Source organism: Chinchilla lanigera, unplaced genomic scaffold (genome assembly GCF_000276665.1).
Source record: "Chinchilla lanigera isolate Chin_1 unplaced genomic scaffold, ChiLan1.0 scaffold00043, whole genome shotgun sequence".
NCBI classification, from domain to species: Eukaryota; Metazoa; Chordata; class Mammalia; order Rodentia; family Chinchillidae; genus Chinchilla; species Chinchilla lanigera.
In genome coordinates this window covers 14,011,014-14,036,601 of record NW_004955444.1, presented here as the reverse complement: position 1 = coordinate 14,036,601, position 25,588 = coordinate 14,011,014, and positions in this window count along the sequence as shown.

Here is a 25,588-nt window from a genome sequence, read left to right as displayed (position 1 = left end):
TATGCAACATAACAACCACTGTTGATTTGTATTAATTTGTCTTGAGACCCTGTATCACTTTGAGTGTTTTTACTTTGATTTGTTTATGTTCGTGATACTGGTATGCTGCTACTGTTCTATTTTTTTGTTTGTTTGTTTCCCACGTACTACTCTTTTTAAAATAAATAAATAAAAACATACTTCCTCAAAGTAGAATACAAAATAGTATAAAATATTTTATTCTCCTATTGTTTTGGTCTCTAGTTTATTATTAGCCTAAGCATTGTACCTATTGAGTTTGTGCTTCCAGAAAGAGTATGTGGAAGTTCTCAGTCCCCATACATAGAATGTTACCTTAATTAGAATGCTATCTTAAGAGAAGTAAGTTAAAATGAAATAAACAAGGTGAGTGATTATCCAATCTCACTGGCGTTTGTATAAGGGAGGAACATTTGGAAAGACACAGGATTGGCATGATTCTTATACAAACCAAGGAACACTGAAGACTGATGGAAAAGTACCAGAAGCTGGGAAGGAGAAAGAAAGGACTCCCACAACCCGGAGCTGTCAGAGAGTGCATTCCCTGATCTGCTGACACTTGATTTCAGAATTCTAGCTCACAGCACAGTGAAACACTGCATTTCTGCAGCTCTAAACCACATGCACACATACACAAACTAAACAGAAAAGAGAGATGACCTATTCTGTGGAAATACTGTAAAAGACAAAGGAATCATTTGCTCTGATGATTAAGAGGACTGCTTTTCTAATTGACTTTCTTTATAAAAAGACAAAAATTTTAAAAGAAATTTGATTAGTGTTCTCCAAAAATGACAGGAGCATATCAATCACATGGAAGAAAAGCAAGATCATGAATAAAAAAGGTGTTTCAGGAAAGATTCTTAAGGAATTAACTGGAGTATTGAAATAACATTACAAAACATACCAAAAAAGATTTAAGATACAAAAAATGATAACATGCAGAGTTCAGCTCATAAAATTTGAAACAAGTGGATAAAGTTGATCCTATGTTGTGTACTGAGTAATGTTAAAGCCTAACGTTCAGGGGGCTCAAGATGGTTGAATAGAGACACTCAGTGCGCACCTTCTCCTCCACAAGGAATAACCAGAGTGAAAGGCCTATGTCTACATTTTAAGGTGAATGACTGTGACAGACACTGGAAATCAAGAGACTGAAACCTTGTGTGATTCAGAGGCCTAGACAACATACAGGAAGAGAGACAAAATACTTGGCACCTGCCATCTTAGCTGCACAGCAGGGCATGGGTTGTTCTCTCCTTTCCATGGGTGTTTTAACTACTTTCTCATTGCTGGGATAAAATACCACAACCTACAAGTTAAATGATGAAAGGTTTATTGTAGCTCATAGTTTGCAGAGGTTTCAGTCCACAATCAGCTGGCTCCAAGGCAGAGGGGCCTGGCAAGGAGAAACAGTCCATGGCAGGGCAGGCAGGAAGCAGCATGTGGCACAAGGGAAAATGAGGGATGTACACCCTTCAGGCCACACCCACAGTGACCTACCTCTTTCTACCAGGCTTCACTCCTCAGCATCACATCTAGCTATAAACCCATCAGTGGGCTAATCCAGTATTACAGACCCATTATCTAGTCAACTCCCCAAAGCCCCACATATGAACATGTGAGGTTTGCAAGGGGATCTAGATATGAGCCATAGCAAAGGGTAAGGGTAAAAGAATCCAGCAAACTACCAGCATATATGCTAGCAATACTAACTATGAGATGCTTTCATAATCCTCATTTTAGGATAAATAACCTAAAATTTACACAGCAGCCTTGCTCTGTGAAAGGATCACACATTATCTCCCAGTAAACATTCAGGATGCTACAGGCAGGACCTATTATAAGAAATGAGCTACTTACCTATTATAAGAAATGAGTGAATTTGGACTGCTGTAAGGTTCAGAATCCACTGCATGTTCCCATCTCTGGAACTCCACAGACCTTCCAGTGCATTGAGTTGGGAGGCAGCTGTTTCACAAATCCCACCTGGTTCAACACACTGACTGTAGTGTAAGCCCAGTAGGTGCCCTACACTATAAGGGATGGACGTTACACTGTGGGAGAATAGAGTGCTTCCCTTAATAACCAGATTGGGGTTCTTGCTCTCTGAAATGAAGGTTGTGATCAACTATATGTGGACTCATACCAGTACCAGGACTGAAGAATGAAGCAAACACAACTCCTCCCGCCTCTCCCCTCTGTGTGATTGAGTACCTGCTACTGATGCAGCAGGAAAGGTATAACTCATTTCCAATGTTGCCCCAATTATAGAAGGATGAACTGGTAGATTTGAACAAACCTGTGGCTTCAGCTATTGCTCCGACTAGAGCTGGTATAGCTAGGAGGAACCAAGAGCAACTTTGCCTGGCTTTGCCTACATATTGTACCTACTCTCTCCCAGGCAAATTCTACAAATAAAAGAGTTGGGCGTGGTCATCACCCTAAGGCTGGGTGCGTATGAATAGAATCCAAATGTAACTTGGTCTATTTCTGGCAGAAGTACAGACGCTCATCAGGCACTAACATAGAAGTAGCTGAGAACACTAGAGCAACACTGTACCCCAAATATACAGTTTCTGCCATCAGTTCCTCCCTGGTGTGAGCACATACTTCTGTCGAGACTGGGTGTGAGCTAACAGGAGTGGTGATATTATTTTTACCACCACCTCTTCCCCATTCAGCACAAATGCCTGTACCGCTAAATGCTTGAAGAGCAAGGACTTTAAGTTTCTCACCACTGCTGGTGCTGCTGGTACTAGAGGTTCTTCTATAGTCACAGAGCTAACATCAACGGTGCCTGAGGCAACCCCATCATCCAACGCAGGCCACAACTCCCATGTAGGAGTAACCACAGGATGAGCTCCTGACTGACATCTGCTGCTAGCTGAGCCACACCGGGCTGAACTACTAGAATGTCTCTACTTTTGCAAGACTCACAAAGACAGGAGTATCTATGACTCCAACACACTAAACTGAGCCCAATGCCATCAACTGCATCGCTCAGACAGAAATGAAGCCAGTATTTCATAACAAAGTGCATGAACATCTTCAGGAGATCTAAGACACATTTTTAGGAGAAATCTGCTTTCTAAGAGGGTCACTGATAAAAGTGGTAAAGAGAACTGATGAATGAGATTCAATTTCTCAATATAGGAGCACAAAAATAAGAAAAACAAAAGTAATATAATGTTTCCAAAAGAATATTATGACTTGCTAGCTACAAAGTGCTCCCCAAATCAAAATGCTCACTAAAGAACTAGAAGTGTAGCTTCTAGCTTCTCAGATTAATTTATAAGCTTAATATAATTTTGCAATGCTTCTCTTTTACTAAAATTTGATAAAGTACAACTAAATGTCATGCAAATGGAAAAGCTGACAAAGTATTTGTAGATAATAAACTTGCCTTGCTCAAGATACATTACACAGATACACTAAAATGTATAGTACTTATGAAATAATTGACAATGAAATTCCTGAAGATAGCCATATTTAAGGAGTAGATAGGTATTTTTCATAAGACCACTCAATACTGAAATAAAAAGCCAGCGCTAAATTTACTGCCTCAAAGAAATTCTGTGTTGGTCAAGCACAGATTGTGATTAGAGCAGAATGCTGATCTTACACAGAGTTTAGGTAACAAGAGCTTCAGAGGGTGGTAGACTTCAAGAAGCCAGAAGCATCATCGGTTGAAGCTCAGGCCAGAGCAATGATTGGTTGGCATATGAATGTGTTTCTCTTATAAGAATTATCCCTTGACTGGTTAACTTTCAGAATCAAGGTACTGACTACTGTTGGGGAACACTGCTGGGAGCATTACATTTTAGAAGTCAATCTTTGAACTTCCAGAGCCAAAAACCAACAGAGGTACCTGTGGCTTACTTTCTCCCTTGAAATGCCTCTGAGCCCTGGGACACAGGCAAGAGCTTGTTCATTAAAGTGGATACTGATGAGTTAAATAGCTTTAAAACTGGTTTTAGTGACCACTTCTTACTGAGGCTATAGGAAAAAATATCATTTTTCACATTTTATTTTGTTTCCCTTTTAACCAGAGAGAGTTATCAGAGAGTTTAAAAGAGAGTTATCAGAGAGTATCAAGACGTCCTCCACAGGTGTTAATTCTCCCTGCAGACAAGGCTCTGTTTATGGATATCTAACTTTTATAGTCAGAGTTGATTTGCATGTTTTTGTCCTGATTTTTAGAGGCTCGTCTGTTAGAACAGTGATTATCAAAAAGCAGTTAAGATTCTGGGCCACAGGTACTGAGCAACAGCAAAACAAATATGTAAAGGATTTATATTTTAAAAAGAGAGAAGATAAGGCCCAACAATTTACTGGGTCTGCATAAAATGCCAGATTGTTTTTTCTTTGGCTCAGCTGTAGATTGTTTTTCTCCCATAGAGTGGTAATTCTAGTAATAATGGTGTGGATTCCTCCTTTAGTCGGCCAAAGGAAAATGTATGGAGATTTTGTTAGCTGTAGCTTTGGTTAAGGAATTTAAACTAGCCTGTTATATCACTGAGATTCGAGCTGTACTATTGACTATGTCAGACAGTATGAAGGGACAAATTTTTGATAACAACTTGAATTAACTGCTATAGATGGAAAGATCAGGTATTATTTCAAGTAAAAGTTCTATTCATTTGGACTCTTGAAAGACACAGTCCACTGAGAATGCTAGAAAACCATACTCCTGGAACAGGATAATTCAGGCCTCAGTAAACTTTGGCCTGAGATCCAAATGTAGACTACAAGCCAAGAATGTGTTTGTGCAGTACTAGGGAATGAACCAAGAGCTTTCAGCCACTGAGCTAAATCCTTACTCCCAATTTTTTGAAATAGGGTCTCAGTTGCCCAGGCTGGGTTTGAACCTGTGATCTTCCTGCCTCAGCCCCTCAGAGTATCAGGACTGTGTCACCACGCCCATCTAAGTATATTTTTTACATTTGTAACAGGTTGAAAGTACAGAAAGGAGGAAGAAAAGCCTCAATTCTTCCCTTTATAGAAAGGGTTTGACAACCTCACAGCCATGACAGTGCAAAGACACTCAAAGTGTGAATTTACACAAGTCATGTGTTGATAGTAAGGGGAACCTAACAGATAAATTGAAAGTACAGTAACTTTAAAGTACTAAAAAAATTAAAAATTATAATAAAGATTATGCAAAGGTAAGTATGTATTACACAGAAGAATCTTCTTCCCATGATCACAGCAGAATCTTTCTATTCCATGAGATCATGGGCTTGTTCCAAGTTCTTGGATGTGTTATCAACCTCAGGTCATCTACTTCTGAAGATACTCTCGAGAACTTCTTATAGCATTTTAAAAGTATTTCTGTACTCTTTATAACTTATTTCAATTATGCATTCAAGATCAAGACAGTGTAAAACACAGCTGCAATGATGTTTACTTTTAAAAACAGTTGTAATAAGGTTTCATTCAACATAAAACGTGTACACTTTAAGTGTCCAGTTCAATGGCTTTAGGCAGATTTTGAATTGCACAACTATCATCATAATCCAGCTTAGAGCAGTTCTGATAGCCCATAACCCCAGTTTTTGACACAGTTCTCTTAAGGGAACATTATAATATCTATTCATCATTTCATTTGATAGTATTTAAATTTACCCAACAAAGTTTCTTATGAACTACTTTTTTAACATTTAAAATAATGCAATTATTTTAAAACATACTAGTTACTAGTTTTATGTTTGTTCTCTTAGTAATTGTATATGCCACAGAAATGATCACATAGATTAGACATTTGAAGAATTTGGCTTCTTGTAAGGAATTAAGATTTTTTTTAGTTAATTTTCTTAGTACCTTTTAGATATACACAATGAGGAATTAAGTTTTATAAGAGAAAATGGACTGCTTAAATTCAAGCCTAATATTGTCTTTTTGTATTATGAGACCCATAAATAAACAATATTAAGTTAGCGTTGATTTTGGAGTACTCAGAAGTTCTGGGCATAGATGCTCTTTAAATTAAAGAAAGGTAGATGGACTCTCCTTCATTAAGGGCTTTAGAGTGGCTGGGTTAATAGTGAATATACAAGGAGAGGGTAACAATAATTCATAATTAGTTACTCAACTGGTATAAAAAATATTGGATGGCTTCCAGTAGCAGTAAGGTCTCCTACATGTAGCTGCATTAGATTTGCAGGCCTAGTAAAACTTCTGAAGGTAATTTCACTAATTTAGATGATGCCTGTAATTGTTCTGAGACAGGGAAGGTAAGCTTTGGATTTCATAGGTGATACTTCTTCAATGTACACCATGTTACTGACTTAATTTCCCTACACCATGGCTGATTCTCTTCATGTTTGTACAAAAAGAAAAGTCGATATAGTCAGAAAATATTGATTTGGATTCTTATGAACTCTAATCCAATTAATTTGCCTTTATCTGTAGTTGAATTTGCTCATGCAAACTCTGAGATCATAGCTATAACTTCTTGAAATTAACATTCTTATTCTATAATATGTGATACCTTAAAACATTTTTGTTTTTAAGTAGATTTTATTAAATCTGTAGGATGTACCACAAGGAACATTAATTCTTTTGATAATGATTTCAAATGTCTTGGATGAAGTCATAGAATTTTTAGAGATTTTCACTATTTGACAGATTCCAATAAACCAAAGTAAAATAAGGTTTATTTTACCTTAAGTCTTCTGAAATTTACTCTGTATTGCAAAATTTCTCTTTGTTACTTATTGTCAACAGCTTCAGTAAGGAATTATTTTCACATTAAGGCAAAATTTATCTTAAAATTTCATTATAGAATATAAATCAATTTGTTTTTTTTCCAGACAACTTTAATGCTTTGTTTGGAAGGCTGTAGTATAGGGAATTATACATGGCAGATATTGTGACAGTCATAAAATAGAAAGACACATTGTTGCATAAATAAATACAAATCCCTTAGGTGTTCAGTGGAGACAAAATAAAAATTGGTGCTATGTATCCATACTCTATAGCAACATAAATGGACTTGTCCTAGATCCTTGTGCTTTTACTTATTAAGAAGTATACAACGTCTGTTTCCTTCAAGGACCTTTCTTACAGGGTTCCAGAAGAACCATTACCTGCATGAGTTTATAACTTGGTTATTTCGAAGACTATTTAGAAATGCCCAGTTACTTGGATGCTTTCTATGTTGCCAACTTCATATTTACATTGATTTCTTAAGTCCTTTAACTCAAGTTTGAGATCATTTACAACCTAATTCCTTCTTTTTTAGCATTTGGCTTATCCAGACGTAATTTCAATTTTTCCTTAGGTCTACATTTCATTTTTATTTAATTTGAAATATATTATTGGTGCCATGCGTAAAGAAAATAGATTGGAAGCAGGTGGTCTTTATTTGGCCCATGGGAAGGCAAAGCATTTTACTAAGTGTACTACTCATACCATTCTCATGAACAGAGTCCTACATGTTTGTATTTTTCTCACTTAGGATACAATTTCTGAGTTTTAAAAATAAATATTATGAAAAAGTTGAAAGAAATATTTTAAAATGAAATTTTAACCTTTTAGTGTATACCTCTGAGTGAAAAATAATTACAATTTAAATAAATGAGAGAAGCCCAATTTTACAGTGAAAAGCTGTGGATAACTTTTTGTCTGAACCAAGTAAGCTATTTCCCAGCAAAAAGTATAATCAGTTTAATATACTAAATCATTTTGTAGCAAACTTATAGACACTTCAAAATAATATAATATGCTCCCACCTCACTACTAGAAACAAGTGACATTTAAGAGATCACATTAACTAAAATTAAATCACTATTCAATGTATGATGCTGTGTTTTTTTATCATATACCCAGGGCTCATGGATCTAGGAAGCAAAGGATGAAAATAAGGGTATAATTACTATAACCCTTAATCATCTACCAGCAAAATTTTTATTTCCTGTCATCACTATTTTAGGTCTGGTTGTCAGAGGTCTTAAAGGGAGGAATTCTTGCAACAAAAGATAAAGGAATAAGTCTAATAAACTGAAAACTGAGATTGGAATCCAGTCACTCTGGATTACTCATGTGTTTCAATGAACAAGCAAAAAAGGAGGTGAAATTGTACAGACTGGGGTCAGTAGACCTGAAGAAATCGGATTGCTGCTATACAGTGGAAGCAAAGAAGAGTAAGTCTAGCACATAGAAATCCCCTAAAGGGCACCTCTTAGTACTACCATGTCCAGTCCATGGAAAAGTACACAACCCAATTCAAACAACAAATTTTAAAAAAAAACAGAACCTTCAGGAACAGAGGTAAAGAACCATGACCAGCCGAGGCATTTGCAAAGAACAATGGGAATTTGAAACAGGTGACAAAGAAAGTGCTGGTTATAAAAATATGATCAGTGCAAAAATAAGAATTGTAATAGTCATATTTCTTCCTTATTTTGTTATAAGTATAGTTGTAAATATATGGATCAGATGTTTGTGTTTTCTTCTCTTTTATTCCCTTATCATCTATCATAAGATTAAAGTTAATCTTATGTCACAGCTTTTTAAGTTATAGGATGTCAAGCAAGAATAGTGAACATCACTCACAACTTCTCAATAAAAGATTTGTGCAATTTTGGTTGTGCATAGAATTATCTCATTTAGGCAGATGTATGGCTTTGTTGTTATGGAGCCTAGGTATGATTGGAGACTAGGTTTGATTTCAGGAGATGTATCTGGTTGCCAAGTTGAAATAGGGTGAAATGATATAAATGTCAACCTGAAAGTTTACATCCCCAGATATTCAAACACTAATTTATTGTTGTGGGGTGTTTTGTAAATGTAATTAATGTCCTTATCAGTTGACTCTCAGAAGAGAAAGTAACCAAGTGAGCCTGATTCAATCAGCTGACTATCTTGAAAAGCATACTTAGGCTTCCCTAAGAAAAAAAGAAATTCCACTTCTGAATAGCAGCTATAGCCCATGAACAAGAGGCTCAGCCTGCCATTCCTGAGCAATTTCATGCCCCACAGGTTTAGACTTGCCTAGTCAGAGCGCATAATTATATAACCTAGTTCCCCACAATAAATCTCTTCCTATGTACCGCCTGCGTGTCTGTTTCTCTGATGCAGCTATGTTCTTCTCATTACCAAAGCAGTAAGTGCAGGGTCCAGCATATATTAAGGGGACGTCAAAAGCTACTTTATAGAAATAGTTTTATTTTGTATTTAAACAAAATAGCTCCACAAAACTTACTTTGTTTGTCTATGTAACCCACAATCTAAGTGTAATGTTTGATGTCGTGTTTACCTTTTTCTTCATTGGGATGAAATACTTGACACCCACAAGTTGCTGGAGAAAAGGTTTATTTGGGTTCACGGTCTGTAGCAGTGTCAGTCTGTAGTCAGCTGGCTCCAACTCAGAGTTGCGTGGTGCAGGGGCATGGCAAGTAGGAAACAGTGGGCTCCCGTCTTTCCCTTTTTATCCCCTCTAGAATAGAAGTTTATTGGTTGGTGCTACCCACACCTAGGGCAGGTAAATCCATCATCCCCACCTAGAACCACGTTAAACTAATCAATGGAGTAATCCAGCACCACACACTCAGGATCCAGTCACCTCCCCCAAGCCCCACGTGTAAGTACATGAGGTTTTGGGGAGACATCTAGATATAAGTAAGCCATAACTCTTGGTGAATTAAAAAGTATCCAATAAATGTTTACTGAAAAAAACAAATGAGAGAGATTAATAAATGATGGTTACAGTTGTGTAGATTTATAAGCAGTATATTATGGAAGAAAATTTTGATGAACCACATATTATAAAGTGAAAACAATTGAATAGATGCTAGTACTGAAGTCCAACTTCACTGTTTCTTCCAAAATTACACTGGTAAGAGTTATAATGAAGTGACTGGGGGAAAAGATGGCTTACTCCTTAATGGACATCTCTATGAAAGAATAGACTCTTTTTTGAGAATTGCACAGCTTTTTCCTGACTTTGTTCACAGAATCAGGAAGGCTCTGAGACAGATCAGTCTGGCCATTTGCCTCCAAAGTAAGTCCCTGATTTTAATAAATAAAAGGATTCATGATAAGAACCCACTGCTCAAAGCTGGTCCAGGAATCAGACAACACAACCAGAGAGAAGGTATGTAATGTGGAATGATTTCCAACAAGGAGAACAAAAAAAATGGAAAGAGAAAATAAGGAAAGAAAAAGAAATGCTTTCGACTTTTAAGGTTGGGAAATACTGATGACATCAATAAATGTTTATCTAAAATAACAAAAAGAAAATACAGAGGAAAAGAGAAATCAAAGAAAATTAAAGTCTAGCAGCTAATTTTGCAGGAAAAATATTACCATTAGAGTAGCTTTAATAACATCACCAATAGTCAGAAAGGAAATACATTAGTGCAGTACCATTAGGGAGTGCAGTAATCAGGGTAGAAGTTACTTAATTTCATCATCTTAAGATATGACCTTGAACTCATAGGACTGTAAAATCACTCTCTGAAATTTGTAGACTTGGAAGCTCCTAATTCTAGAGCAACCGTGAAATATTTCTATTTGGGTGGGAGAACAGCAGTTCTGCATAGCTACAAAACAAGGTCTCATATTTTTATCACAAGGTTCTCTTGGAACATAGAAGTTTTTAAAAACTGGCTGCAAATTCTCTGATACTCCTCCCATCAAGAGTAGATCGGCCTCTCTTTCCCTTGAAACTGGGCAGAGTTGTAACAGCTTTGACGAAAATGTCCCAAAGTGATGCTGGAAGCTAGGTTGTGAAAGACCGTGCAGCTCCCACCTGGTTCCTTTGGAATGCTGGCTCCCCCTCAGGACATCCCCTCTCCGAACCCAACTGCCACACTGAGTGGCACCCAAGCTACAAGCACTGAGCCATGTGTCGTCACTCTGATCCACCAGCCCAGCTGAATCCAGCCTGCGAGCCATCTGAGACCAGAAGCGGACAGGCGACTGAGCAAGCCTCCAGGTGATTTCCCCCTACAGCCATTTCTCAACTCATTTATAACATTTTTTGCATGTTGGAAACAATATTTATGAATTTTGATAAATTATCTATCAAATGTTATGCAAATAATTTTCCTAATTCATTACTTATCCTTCAATCTTATTTAATGGTATCATATGCCAGTTGGCATTCAGTTTAAAAGTAATCAAATCCAACAATATTTATTTTAATGATTTCTTGACTTAATAATTTTAAAAATATAATATAGGAGAAAAATAAAACGATCCTCTAATTTAGGATATACATTGCTTAAATATGTTCCTTTTGAAGCTGATTGTAATGTAAAAAATTGGAAGTACTCTAAAGAACCATCAGTGGAGAATGGTTACCTAATGATTTTTCATTCAATATACTGCCATTAAAATCTCTACAATGACACAGACATGGCAAAAATAAAATAGCACAGTCAGTGTAATATAATGCTTAAGAATGATCCCTGCAGCCAGATGTGAGATAACTTGCTTAAGTCCTCCACATCTTGGGTTTCCTCATCTGTGAAATGGAGGTTATAAAGCTAGCTCACAGGGCAGCTGTGATGCAACGGGGGAAATGCACATGAAGGATTTAACACAAGATCTAACGCAAAACTCCACAACATAAAATATACTTACAATACTTCAAGAGATAAAGATGGAAAAGACAAAAGTAATGGCAATCGCTCGTCGTATTAAAATAGCAGTTTAGTTTTTTCTTTGTTTTCAAAATTGGAATGCATGATTTCAAGGAAACTGTAAAATAAATAAATACGCCTGTGTGTTTTGTTTGCAAAGGACGGTGCACCTGAGACACTGAGGTTACCTTCAGAAGAGCAGATAGATTAATTCAGAGCAGAGAGAATAATGATTGCAGTGATGGAGGGGTGAGTTATGAGACATGATTAAAGATGAAGATTATGTCTGGGGTTGCTAAGTAATGGCTGAGGGGGGACTACTAATTGACTGCAAAAATCTGACAGGAGAAATACTGAACAGGCAGGAAGAATTATTCAATCAGGTTTAGGGCAGGGTAACTAGAAGAGTATAAAGAGGGAAAGAAAAATTCACCCTGAACGAAGAGAAAACTTTCCGACAGTAAAAATTATTATAAAAGAAAAATCTTCCAAGAAAAGTGATGAAAGCCCATCCCTAAGGATATTTAAAATAAGATTGGATAGAAATCAAGAAAATATACGACACTGAACCGTAGTGCTTTGATTTAGTGCTAGTTTCTATCTCTGATTTTATAGAAGCTTCGGGGAAAAAAAAAAATAGGTCACTTAGTCATTGTGGATAATTACACTGTGGCGTAGACGACCAAGGGTTTGAGGGTGTGGAGGTGTCCTCCTTCCATGCTAGGCACAAAATTAACCCAAACTGATATTCATGTTCTACTCTGCTGTGATTGCTACACATGTGATGGTGGTGAGGGTGTGTTGGGCTGTCAGCAAACTCTTAGTGGCTACACCAAAATCTGGACACTAAATAACCATTGCTTGAATCAGATAATACTGTAGCTGAAAAGAACTTGATCCAGCCACTTGCTTGGAAGGTAATACTTCACTCTATTACGCCACATACCAAACACTATGGTAAGTGATTTTTCAGTGTAATCTCCTGGGAGTCTCGTACAGATCTTGGAGGGAAGCTCTTTTAAAATGAGACAACAGAAGCTCCAAGAGATCAGCACACGGCAAGTGAGGTTGCAACCCAGGTCAAGGAATCTCTGAAGCCTATTCTCTTACAATCTGCATCCAGCCGTCTTGATAGACAAGAGAGGGAGATGTTCAACAGCCCAATTTTAGACAATCTGAACTTAGCCCGATTTTACAGCCCAGACCACCAGTGGAGATTATTCTTTTTTCTTACCTTCTGTCCTTAGCCAAACTCAGTTCTCGTCTCCATTTACTTGGTTCTCTACTGTCTCTTCCTTTTGATTAAAATAAGCAGCTGAAGAAATAAAGCTATCTTTCTGATATTATGAACTGAGGATAGAAGGAAAGAAGGTGCATCTGTAAGTTGAGTCTGTTGATGCTTTAGGTTATTTTATTCTGTGACAATATATTATTACTTAACTTCAATATTCTATCTTCTAAAACCCCTCTGAACCCATAGTCTCTTTTTCTGATGGTGCTGGTTCTAGTACTAGGGATTGAACCAATGGCCTTCACACCAACAGGCTGAGTGATGTCTTCAGTCCTTTTTATCTTTTATTTCACGGCAGGATCTCACTAAATCACTCAGGCAGGGCTAGAACTTGCAGTCCTTCTAGCCCAGCCACCAAGAGCACTGACATTACAAGCGTCCACCACCAGGCCTGGTATCATAAAGCAAGACTTGTACATGTAGCTCAGCCTGCACCTTGCAATCTAATAACCTAAAATAATTTGAACAATCAAAATGGGAATAATAATGCATACACAAGAGGATTCACTTTTGCATTTCTGTTTTTATTTCACTATTGTTTGCAAGACAAAAACAAGGTTTGTGGCATGCAGTATAAGCTATGAATTTACTAGGCCTTTATCTACTTCTGCTTTACTTTTTCTTTTACAAGGCCACATTCTTTCAAATGCATATACCTCAGTATAATCCAGTTAGTTAATGAGAAAGAGTCTGAAGTAAATGCATTAAATAAATTTGAGCACCAAGTACTAACCACATAGGAATTTCTAACACCTACCAAGGGATCAGCCAATCTTCACCACATTAGAAAAGTCAATCACATATTATTCATACCTTTATGTATTCGTTTAAATTTCTGTGTAGCCTCTTTAGCATTGTATCATCTTTTTATTGGTTTTTTTTTTTTTTTTTTTTTGGTTTTTCTCTGGTACCAGGAACCGAACTCACGACCTTGCGCTTGCCAGGCAGGCGCTTTTTGCCGCTGAGCTAAATCCCCAGCCCCCGTATCATCTTTTTAAAAAAAAATCTCCATAATTAAAAATTATTTAATTCTTGTTGGAGACATTGTCTTTATTATAACAACAAGCCATCCTCTCATGGCTACTCCTTTGTGAATTTCTATAGCAGATGGGATATCTTTATATCCTCTTAACTGTCATACTCTCTGTGAATGGACATATGATGATAAAAAATAGATTAAATAGATGATTGATAGATAGAGATAGATAAGGGAAATGCTAAATGCACACACAGCCTTTTAAAGAAACAGCTCTGCTGACAGACTGAGTTTTAAAATTATCTCAAGAAACTTTCTCTAAACAATTTGTTATTTGATAGCTAGAAAACATACAAGAGATCAATGATATATGGTTACATAACTTGTATAGATCCGGCAATAATTCCCACATAGGACTAGAACGTAGTAATTATCTGAATTTAGGCAAAGATCTGATCTCTAAATTTCAAGCCAGACATATTTGTCAGAACACCCACGTTCCAGCGTAAGCCACCTTTATCATCGGGACATGCTGCATCTCCCCATGCAATCTCTCTCTTCAGGAAGCGGGTGGACCTATTGTTCTGCAGAAGCCTCAGTCCTTGAAGCAACTGGAGTCTGAGGCAAGAGTTGCTGATGAAAGAGAAATGACCCGTCCTGCCACCCCTCCTGGTGGCAGCTTTGATGAACACATTTGTTACAGAGCCTGTCATTCCAGAGAGCCTAAGGCCAAGACGAGAACGCACACAGCTTCCCTTGTGTGACAGTAACGTGCTTCCACCAGCCCACACTGGACCCTCGTGTATGCAACATAAGAACAGAGTGTTGCTAGAGATGCCATCCCTGCCTCCCAGAAAGTCAGCTCCAGGGCACAAAGGCCAGACAGAGCACAGGGCCTACAAAAATGGCTTTTATACCTGCTTTTCCTGCATGGAGACTGACTTCTCAACTCTGGAAAGGCAACACACAGTAGGTATTCAGTACTTGGTGGATTTTTTTCTGAAAAAATATAGTTTTCTGTTCCCGGGAGGCTACACTTTACTATGACATGAAATAAGTCTGGGTCACCTGCATGATCTGTGAAAAAGTTCCTGTATAAAAAGCTGGCTGCATCTGTCACTCAAAATGTGAGCCTTTTTTCATGGTGTCTCTTGTTCTGTGTACACAGATTAGGGATGAGATCCTTTTAGTTACATTTATAAATCGCTGCAGCGGAGCACGGGCTTTCAAACTGCACCTATAAGAGTGAAGACTTTATGAGAATCCACGACCCAACAATAAAATATTTCTCAAGTGTTGAACAAATAATTTACAGTGAGGATGATGACTGCGAAACAGGCACAGATTTGGATTTTAAATTTAGCAAATATACAAAATCAGAAGGTTATAGTTTCAAATAGGAAAATCAAGGGGAAGTTGGACTTTAAAGTCCGATACCAGGATTAGAGAACAAATATTGGGGGTAAAGGGCACAAGCTTGGGAAAGTCAACTTTTGCTTTCCGTCTCTAGTTCATGGGGCTCAGGAGAAAGAACAACAGTGGAACTCTGCCAAGGAGGGAGGAGAGAGCTTGGGGAGCGCTTTCTTTCATTAAAACCCTTCATCTTTGACCCAGAACCATTGTCCTTACCTAAGAAAAGACAGAGGTATATTTTTTCCCACTGCAGGTAGCTTTTACTTATTTCCTTCTAGATTTATAAGCAGTTAGAAGTTTTGACAATTTTTCATTTGGGGGCAAAGTAGAAACTTTCCTAAACTTGCTGAGCCCTGCAAATTCCACACACTTTACTTAGACACAATGGTAGATCTGTATTTCATAGCTTACGTCCAAAGCTGCAAGTCCACAGAAACTCGTGCGCAATAAACATGCGCAGAAAAGGAAGCAGATATCAGTCCTAGGAGCGCAGTGGCCTGCGGTAACAATACAGAGCAATAACAGCGCGAGAGTTCACTTCCTCCCTCCCTGACTTCCTTTTCTTCTTTCCATCTTCCCTCCTGCTTTCCCTTTTGTTTTTTCAACCACTTATTTATTCTGCAAACATTTCTTGGACATCTAATATCCTTTACATCACTGCTGTCAGGCACACATTTGCATTTTGTTTTCATATCCAAAAATCTGCCTAAAGTTGGACAAACTTGAGCTGCAGACACGGGGTCCCCTCTGCACTTGGGTGTCCTGGCACCTGCCAGCTGCGCGTCCCCGGAATTGAGGACATCGTGTTTTCAATTTTCCTCAATAAAGCAATGAATATGGCAATTTGCTGGCCTGCTTCAGCTAAACAGAAAGGACAATTTGAGAAAGATCATAGTTCAGGCCCAGTCAGACGGAAACGATTGAACACAGAGAGCTGGCCGCCGTGTTTCCCCAATGCAGTTTCCTGCCGCAGTTTGACTGACAAACTGACTTTTTTGAGGTGCTCATGCCCATTTCAGTCAGAGTTTATTGAAGGTGATTTTGATCTTCTCCATGAGGCCACAGCAGTGGCCATGCCATCTGTCACCTTGATTGCATCGAGGATTCTCTGGAGAGAGCGCCATGGCTCCTGATCATTTACAGATTGTGCTGCTCTCTCCTCCATAAGGACCACATGCGCAGAGCCAGATGGTGAACATACACGCTTATTATAAGTCTTTATCTCCGTGCAGGAAGGAGAGGAACCATTAGGTCTCCCTCAGGAGCTCCGCTCCTCTCTACCCTCACGCCGCTCCTCAGCAAATACAGTCTTCTTCAGCTGTCATCGGCCTACCTCGGAAAATTAAAAAAATAAACAATGATTCCATCAGCCGAGGCCGGAAAACCAAGACGGTGCAGTTCCCTGGCCTTGCCTTTCTTTTTGCTAACTCCCGCCCCCACCCTGACTGCCTGAATGTCAGCACCAGGTAAAAAGAAGTTTGTTTGCAAATGCATCATTAATGTGTGGATTTTTTTAAGAGACCAGAAGAGCCTCGCTGCTTAGAAATAAAGCGATTTCATCACTGTATTTGTTATTGGGCTTTGGCTTCCATTGTATTAGCCTCAGTCTGTTCCGCTTAAGGATTTTTAGTTCATCTCAGGTATTTCTAAATTCTGTGTTGATTTTCTGAAATAATCCCTGGAGAAGGACCACCTCTGCATCAAAGCACAAGATTCCGGGGAGGGATTTAGATACTGGTGACTGCAAGAAGAATGCAAAAGCCCTGGTACAGTGGAACTCTGAAAATCATCCTGCTCGTGAAGTCTGTCCGTGTGGGGAAGGAGACGTGAGGGGCAGGCTGGGAGGTGGCTGGAGCTGTTCCGCTCAGAGCACCCACAGAGCAGGCAGGGGACGCTGCTGAAGGGCAAGTCTTCTCCCAAGCCACCACTGCCCTTCTCTGTTAGGGATATACAGAGGCGCGGGAAAGAATCCAGAGTAGAAATGTAACGCTTGAAATATAACGCTTGAAAAAAATAAATCCTGCCAAAATAATACACATTAGTTATGGAGAAAATGATCCTCAACTTTTTGGCCTTAAAATATATATATATATTTTTAAACCCCAAAATGTGTGCGTGTGTCCTATAAACACTTCACCCATGTTAAGGTATAGGACGTTTCCAAAACTCTAGCTAATCAAAAGCACAGTCACCAGGAAGCCCACTTCCTCCACCGCCACAGCTCTATCTCCAAAGTGATCACTACAGCTCAGCCTAGACCCAGCAGCGGCAAACCTAGGGCACGGTGCCCTAGCAGGCACGCAGAGCCCTCTCTAGAAGAACATGAGCACAGGTATGAGATGGTATTTCTCTAAACTGAAACCTCAGTATTCAGGTGTAATCACAGTGTCGGTACTTTGCGATGAATAAGTGGATTTGAGGTTGCAGTTTGGGTGCTTGTTCTCTAAAAGTTCGCCATCACTGGCCTAGAAGCTTCCCCTCTCTCTGTACCGCTCCTTCTTTCTTACCCACCCTTTCTATATGGGAAGGGCCTCACCAGTGAGTAACTGTCCTCAGAAACTGGAGAAAGGTTTCCAGTGACACGTAACCTTGAAATCTTCGCTATTCAGGCCATTTGTTTAGAATAACTACCACATAACTCAGTGGTCACAATTACCTAAATCCAGTATCTTTGCTCAGACACTAAATCTGAATGATCTTGGAGACTGCTAGGACAGGCACACAATCCCTTCAGGTTTAGGGAAAATGGCCTAGGATTTCTCTACTCATGACGTGCTCAGTCCCACAGTCTCTTACACAACATTCTGAGGGCTGATAGTTCCAGAATATCAACCCTTGTTGTGAGTGCAAAAGAAATCACAAGGAGTACTTCTGAAAAAAACAACTCTGATAAATCCTGCTATGAACATATATATACGCACATGGGGACAAACTCCTCTTTGTGCATATATCATTGTTTCTCAAAAAGCAATCAAGTTCAAGCTGCTTCTAAAACATAGCCCCAAAAGTTATTTCACACTATTAAGGACCTTTCCAATGGGTGTTTGAATAGAAGCCATAGAATGTTTTCAGCAGATTTAACTTTTAAAAACCATACCTGAACCTTATTTAACTCACGAACTTCCATGATGGTACTGTTTTGTTTGCATTTTCTATGACATGAAGCAACTATTCTTAACAGAATGGAAGTCACTGTTGAATATTTGTAGAGGAAGAAATTCAGTGTGATGGATCCCATCACAAATGTGTTTTCAAAGAAGAGATTTATGCTAAACTTCTGCACTTAAACCCAGTCCTCTTTTCCTTTTTCATTTTATTTTAAACTTCAAGGCATTGGGGCATGTGTGCTGGTGGCACTACTTAAAAGTGTGGATATGAGTAGGAAATGTACATACAGAAGTTCTTCCTTGTCTAGGTTGCTCTTTCTGTGTTTCAGGGACCCACAATCAATCAAGTTCTGAAAAATTAAATGGAAAATTTCTGAAATAAGCAATTCACTTTTAAACTGCGCACTGTTCTGAGTGGTATGATAGAATCTCATACTGCCCACTTTGCCCTTCTAGGGTGTGAATCACCACTTTATTCAGTGTAGCTACGCTGCATAAGTTACCCACCCATTTGTTACTTAGTCACTGTCGTTGTTATCAGACTCATTGTTATGGCATCACAGCACTCATGTCCAAGTAACCCTCACTTTACTTAATAGAGGCCCCAACATACAAACTTTTACTACAGTATATTGCTATAATTGGTATGTTTTATTATTGTTATTGTTAATTCTTATTGCACCTAATTTATAAATTCAACTTTAGTGTAAGTATGCATGTAGATGAAAAAACATAGTACACTTAAATAGGAGAACACTATGCATGAGTTCAGGGGATCTTGGAAAGTATCCTACATGGATAAGAGAGGACTACTGAATTTAACAGACATGCACTGTCCTTGAGGTATTTTGCAAATGATATTTAAAGACATAAACATGAAAAAATAGCCATGCCTACCTCACACAACTCTAGGTCCCTAAGTATTGGCCTATAATGGATTTAGCCTAAGCACACAGATTTTTTTAAATATCAGCATTCTCCCCACTGCGTATCATTTTTCTCCCCAGCACAGATAGGAATCAGTTTGGGATTAACACTACCTAGTGAAACAGATGATCATGACCTTTCTAACATCACATTGGTCTGTTCTGTTCGAGCAAAATTACAGGGCTACACATTGAAAACCAAATCACCAAATATAGTTCATTCTTTCAAAAAAAGATAGAAGACAGATATATGTGTGATTAAAACTAAAAAATGTGACTATAAAATGAAAAAGATTACGAAGTCCCAGGGAGAGGAAAGGGAAACTGGGTTTGATTACTTAGTGTTTTTGAAATCAGCTAAGGTAGATGAAAGCTTCCTGACCTTTACATGAGAAAAAGATAATTCTGCAAATCTAAAATGCTGAGAATCTTTACTTCTGGTTCTGGCTTTGTCACTACTAGTGGACCAGGTCTGAACCTCAGGGCAACAATCCATGCCTATGACTAAGGTATCAAAATACAGAGAACGGACATGGAGACAGTGTGAGTTGAATTTCAACCTTTTAAACTGGGGCTTGTACTTGGGCATGTCACTTGCTTTTTCTCGATCTCAGATTCTATGTTTTACAATGAATAAAACAATGCCCATCTCTCAAAAGAGCATTAATTTTGATAAATGGGAAAATATCTCACATATATCTGGCATATACTAAGCCCTTAAAGTATGACAAAAATGAAGTTAAGGCAGAACAAATGTCACCACTTCTATTAAAAGATAATGCAGATGCACGTGTAATACAAACATTAACATTATTAGATTTCATTGTAGGAACCATATTTTGCAAAGGAGTCACAGTGTTAAACTACGAGAGAGAAGTGGGTATAGTGATGAAGAACAGAGACCCCGAGTTTAGACCACCTGGTAACCTTGTGGGTGTTTCTGGAATTCGTAATGTTTCACTTTTATCCTGTGAAAAGTGGGGGCCATGATAAAGAGCCCACCACATGGGTTGACGAGCTATGATAACATACGTAATGCTTCTGCCAAATTATAAGCACAATAAAGTTAGCTTGCCTCCACAGTACTCCGAAGGCTGTTATTTCATCCCATATTTATTTTTGGTTCTAGCATAGCAATGAAACTGTATTGAAACTCAAAAGCCTAGGAAACCTACTGGAATTCATTGTTCTTTTTTATTGGATAGTCTTGGTTTTCACTCTTCCCTCTGGTGAAACCATCATTTATTTTATTTTGTTGCTGTAGAACATATCTATTGATCTGTCAGGCTATATCCTCAGTCCCCTCATTCCCTGACATACTCCATTCCTCATGTCCTCTTGTGGAAGGAGCGTAGCCAACTCTCTGCAAACCTACAGCTGTTAAGTATTACTAAGAAAACGATTCAAAACGCAATAGGGAAAGAAACAGCATGATACTGGATTCAAAGTCAAATGCCTGCATATTTGCCTAGCCCTACTACTTAAACTTGGGTAAAGCACTTCTTTGCTTGTTTCCTCATTTGTAAAATACATTTAGGAATCTCTATACATTCCATGGGTTGCTTTAAGGATCAAATCAGTAAAAGGACTTTGAAAAATTCAAAGCACTGTAAAGCTTAAATATAAAAAATTGGTATTATATACTAACGACCATCACCAAAAATTAATGAATATTAGAAACAAATCAGTGATGATTTTATAATGAATGTATAACTGCTAGAAATAAATTAATTCTAACTGGAAAGCAAGAGCATCAAATCCTACCCAGTACTGAGCTGCAAGACCGATGTGTAGATGTGTCTAAATTCTGCTCCCAGGGGCTCATGAGTTCTTGGATCAAATGGCTCTGATTAATGGAGTAGACAAATAGGACACACACTTTAATTTTGTTTCTTGATATCTTTGAAAATATTTCCAGTATTACAATGTTCATCTCCCAAATAGCATAAGACCCAAATAAAAGTAAATCCAACAAAATCTGCTTAACTCAGGCTGCTTTAAAATAAAGAGTTCATACAATGGGACAGTTGGTCCCAATCCTGGTTTAATATGTCTGCTGTACAAAAGGTCTTTGCTGCCTCTTGTTTCTGCAGCAAAAAAGGAGCTTATTAAAATAATATAGATTAGAATTAAAGCTCCTAACAGGAACAGAAAAGCACTAATTGAAATAATAATTAACAATCTATTTTTCAGCATCTTTCTTATTGCACTATAATTTCAATCAGTAATGTTCAAATTTCAAGGTTTATATCACAGCACTGTAAAAATGGAAGTAATTATGTATCCATAAAAAGTTCCAGAGATTCTTTGAAGGGATGGTTTTCCAACAAAAGGGCAGTTCTAAAAGCAAATTCAAATAACTTATAGTGAACAAAGAAATTAAAATCTAATAGCATTAGGCAACATATAGGCACATAACCTTTTCTTTCACTTTGTCCTTGTGTAAGGCAAATATTAGAAGCTGATAGATGATTTGTGAGTATAATTCTTATTATAGGTAATAGAATGTGTAACAAGTGTATGTGCTGTGTACATGTCTCATGCGTATGTGTGCATGTGTGTGCACTCAAGCCAAATTCAACTAGCAGGCAATGATCACACATCTTCTGAATGGCATTAGGTATCTTGTTCAAAATCTCTGATTAATCTGATTAAGCTAGTGAGTGAATAATCCTTTAATCCTCTCAAGAATACAATTTATGTCTGCTGAGTGTCAAATTTAAGACTGGTAAGCTATAAATACTGAAATTTAAGTGAAAGGAAAGAGAAAAAGGCAGTTAGCTTAAAGTTAAGCTACATCGTCTGTTTCCAGATTCTGTGGGTGACCTTCTCTGCTGTAATGAGAATGAGAAACATTAGGAAAAATCATAAATCATCCTCCAGTGGTGGCTCCGTGGCAGTGAGCGTATCAGTCACCGAGGACCAATCTGCTAGCATGTGCTTCCCTTTTCCCTACCAGTTTAATTATAAATTAATGAGTCCTGCCTTTTGCTCCTCATTTCACTTTAGACTGGAAACGTTAAAACTAGCTATTATTTATTATATAGTTGGAAAACTATGTCAGAAGCTTAAAAATGCTGCATATTTTTAAGAGCAAGAACAAGAAAAGCAACACCCTTCCGTTATAATTTCAGAGTCTACCTTTTACAATTGTTAGAGATATGATGACATCAGAACAATGGGGAATTTTGACCAGGCCAAATGGACTGAGGTGCCATGCTGCTTTGCCAGTATGCACCAGACTCAAATAATAGCAGAAGTGAGGCAGGGTGGGAGGTGGGGAGGTGGAAGGAGAGAGTGGCCATGCTGAGTTTACTGCCCAGTGAAAATTTAAGTATTTTAAACACCTTTAAACCTTCTACTAGCTTGCCTACTTGGTGCACTTAACCAGCTTTATTGAGCTAAAACATGGAATTACAATCCCACTGAGTAAATTATAATCTGTAGTCCAAAATATTCTGTGAATTCATTTACCTAAAATGCCTTTTGTATTGCTTATTGAGAAAAATCATCCTCTTTCCCTCAACCTTTACTAACACACGTTAGAAGGACAAATCTGATAGAACAATGTATTTGCCACTTTGCTTTGCATTTCTTTGTTTACAATGAGTCAGAAGAAACTGGACTAACAAAGCACTGACCAACTATTAAAAGCAGAAAGTCTGTATCATCCCTCACTTCCTTCAGATGTGAGGAAATGAAGCAAAGGAAAAATACCCGTCCTCTCCCACCTTGAGCATAGCTCCAGGTCAGCACCACAGCCTAGGAAGCAAGGTGGAAAAAAGATCAGATCACACTGCTCCCTGCCGTTGGGACTGTCACCAGACAGGGTCCAAAGGGATCTCTGAAGCAGAGATGGGAATCCTCGACTCACTCTATCCACAAGGTAAACGGTAGGTTTGCTGACTTTCATCACAGAAAAAGAATTTTCAGGGCGCATCAGTAAGAGGCATAGTTTTATGAGGCAAAAATTTTAAGTACACACTCAAAGAAGGAGTATAGGCTTCCAAAAGGGGGGAGAGTACATCTGTGCTGTAAATGTATATATGTATGAGGATTTAGGGGTGTCCCTAAAATGGGTTATCTAGGATGGGTTATCTGGGTATATTCTAGTACCTGTTGGGTTTGCCTACTTGTTGGGCTGTGTTAGAAAGCAAACCATTTTCGTGTGTTTGAAGCTAAAATATGCTGTCCTGTTATGTGTGCTTGTTCAGATGAGGATTGGCGAGGGAGAGCTACATACAGGTGAAAGGTACAGGTTCAGAGGTCAGTTTCTAGGTTTATTGTGTTTAAGGCCCTTGTGAAGTTTTCTTTGTTTTGTGTCCTGAAGCTGCAGTTTTTATTAAAAGCACAATTTAAAATTATGATTCTCCTTGTCGTCTTTTTGCCTATCTTTATTTCTTCTATCTCAGGACTATGGTATAGCCTTTATTTTGATTTTTCCAGTGAAGCCTGCAGAAGCTTCATGCGTCGTATACAGACGGCAGAGAGAAGCCCATGGGCAAACACCTCTCCCGAGTCTCTATTTCTGCCTAGATGCAGGTGCTGCATTTCTAAATTTGCCCCAAACACAGGAAATTAAAAGCTTTTGGCCCCAGCCCAATTTCCCCAGCTTTTGGTCCACTGGCTCCCCACACCCAGCCTGGGAGAGTAGAGCACTCAGCAGTGCTAACTTGAGTATCTGCATTTAATGTGCACACATTTGGCACTCCCTAGTATTTTAGGTCCTTTATTTTTAATCTGGTTGGCAAATGTCTCACATTTCTGGCCCATGTATTCAGCTCATTCTCCCCATCTACACACTGGAAATGGCTTCTCTAATTATTACTTGCTACATGATCTGTTATCCCTGTGGACTGCATTCATATTATCTTTAACCTCGTCCACCCTTGACAATGAACTTGCCCCCAGCATCCTCTACTGGGGATTCACTGGCATTTGATTTTGAGGAGCATGACCAGTGCTGAAGCCCTGAGGATCCCAGACCTTGTTCCAGCTTTGGGACTGAGACTGACTTTAAGCCAGGTGGGAAGGATAAGGATTTCCTGTAGAATTTTCTAAGGTTTTACAAACACGATCAGGAAAAAACAGAATACTTTGCCGCTGCCTCCATGAATGAGTAGCCAGTCAAAGTGCAGATGAGTTCCAGTGTTGGTAACAAACTATGAAATTACCTCATTTTTCCTTTGTTTAAGGAGTAAAAGCTCTCTTAAAATCCCAAGACTGTATAGCCCATTTTTAAAATTATCTTACAATCTAATTATAAATAAATACCTAAAAGAATATGTGTACACATTTTATAATTTTATTTTTTCTGATTGCAGATACCTTCAAATTTACTTCTTTAGGCTAAGTTCTCTCACTTCATACTCAGTAATTCTTATCTTGCAGAATAGCAGCTAAACACTTTTGTCTTTGCACACATGTAAATCAACATATCTGTCTTCTGGATTCACTTGCCCCTTGCCACAGCAAATGTCGGTGAACATTTTTAAGGACACGGACTTAGTGATGCTTTTATTTAGTGACACAGGGATCCTTTTGGTATATTTCACAGAAAGTCTATAATGGCACCTGTACAACATAGAAGGTATATAGTTTCCCTGGGTATCCTGGTGATGATTCCACATCTCCCTCAGATACAAAATTTGTGGGTCCTCAAGTCCCCTATGTAAAATGACACGATATTCACAATATAACCCAGACATGTCCTTCTGTATACTTTATCCCTCGATTACTTCTAATACCTATTACTATGTAACCACCACTTAACTACTGCATTGTCACACTATGTTATTTAAGAAATAATGACAAGGAGGAAAAGTCTATACTGTATATATTTAGTGCAAACACAGTTTTTTCTCAAATATTTTTATTTCATGATTGTTTGCTTTTGTGGGTGTGGAAACTGTAGATATGCAGGGCTGATGATATATTCTGAATCCATAACAGTCATGAAGTCACTCAATCTTTGTCTAGCTCATTCATTAGAATTTAAAGGCCTTTATTAAGGTATCAGGACAGTATACAGGAGTCACCACCATTCTACTCTCCACTTACTATGCAGTACTGGTTTTAAGTTCACCTTTTCTTTATGAGTGACTTTCAAATTTCTACTGGCTCTGAGAAAAGATCACACAGGCCACTATATGCTGATATAATCTACTGAGTCCTTGGTGAAAAAAGGGGAAGTTTTAAGTATTAAAAGGGGCAGAACTGAAAGATTGGCCTTTCAAAAATCTTTGGTAAAGCAGACTACAGAGTAT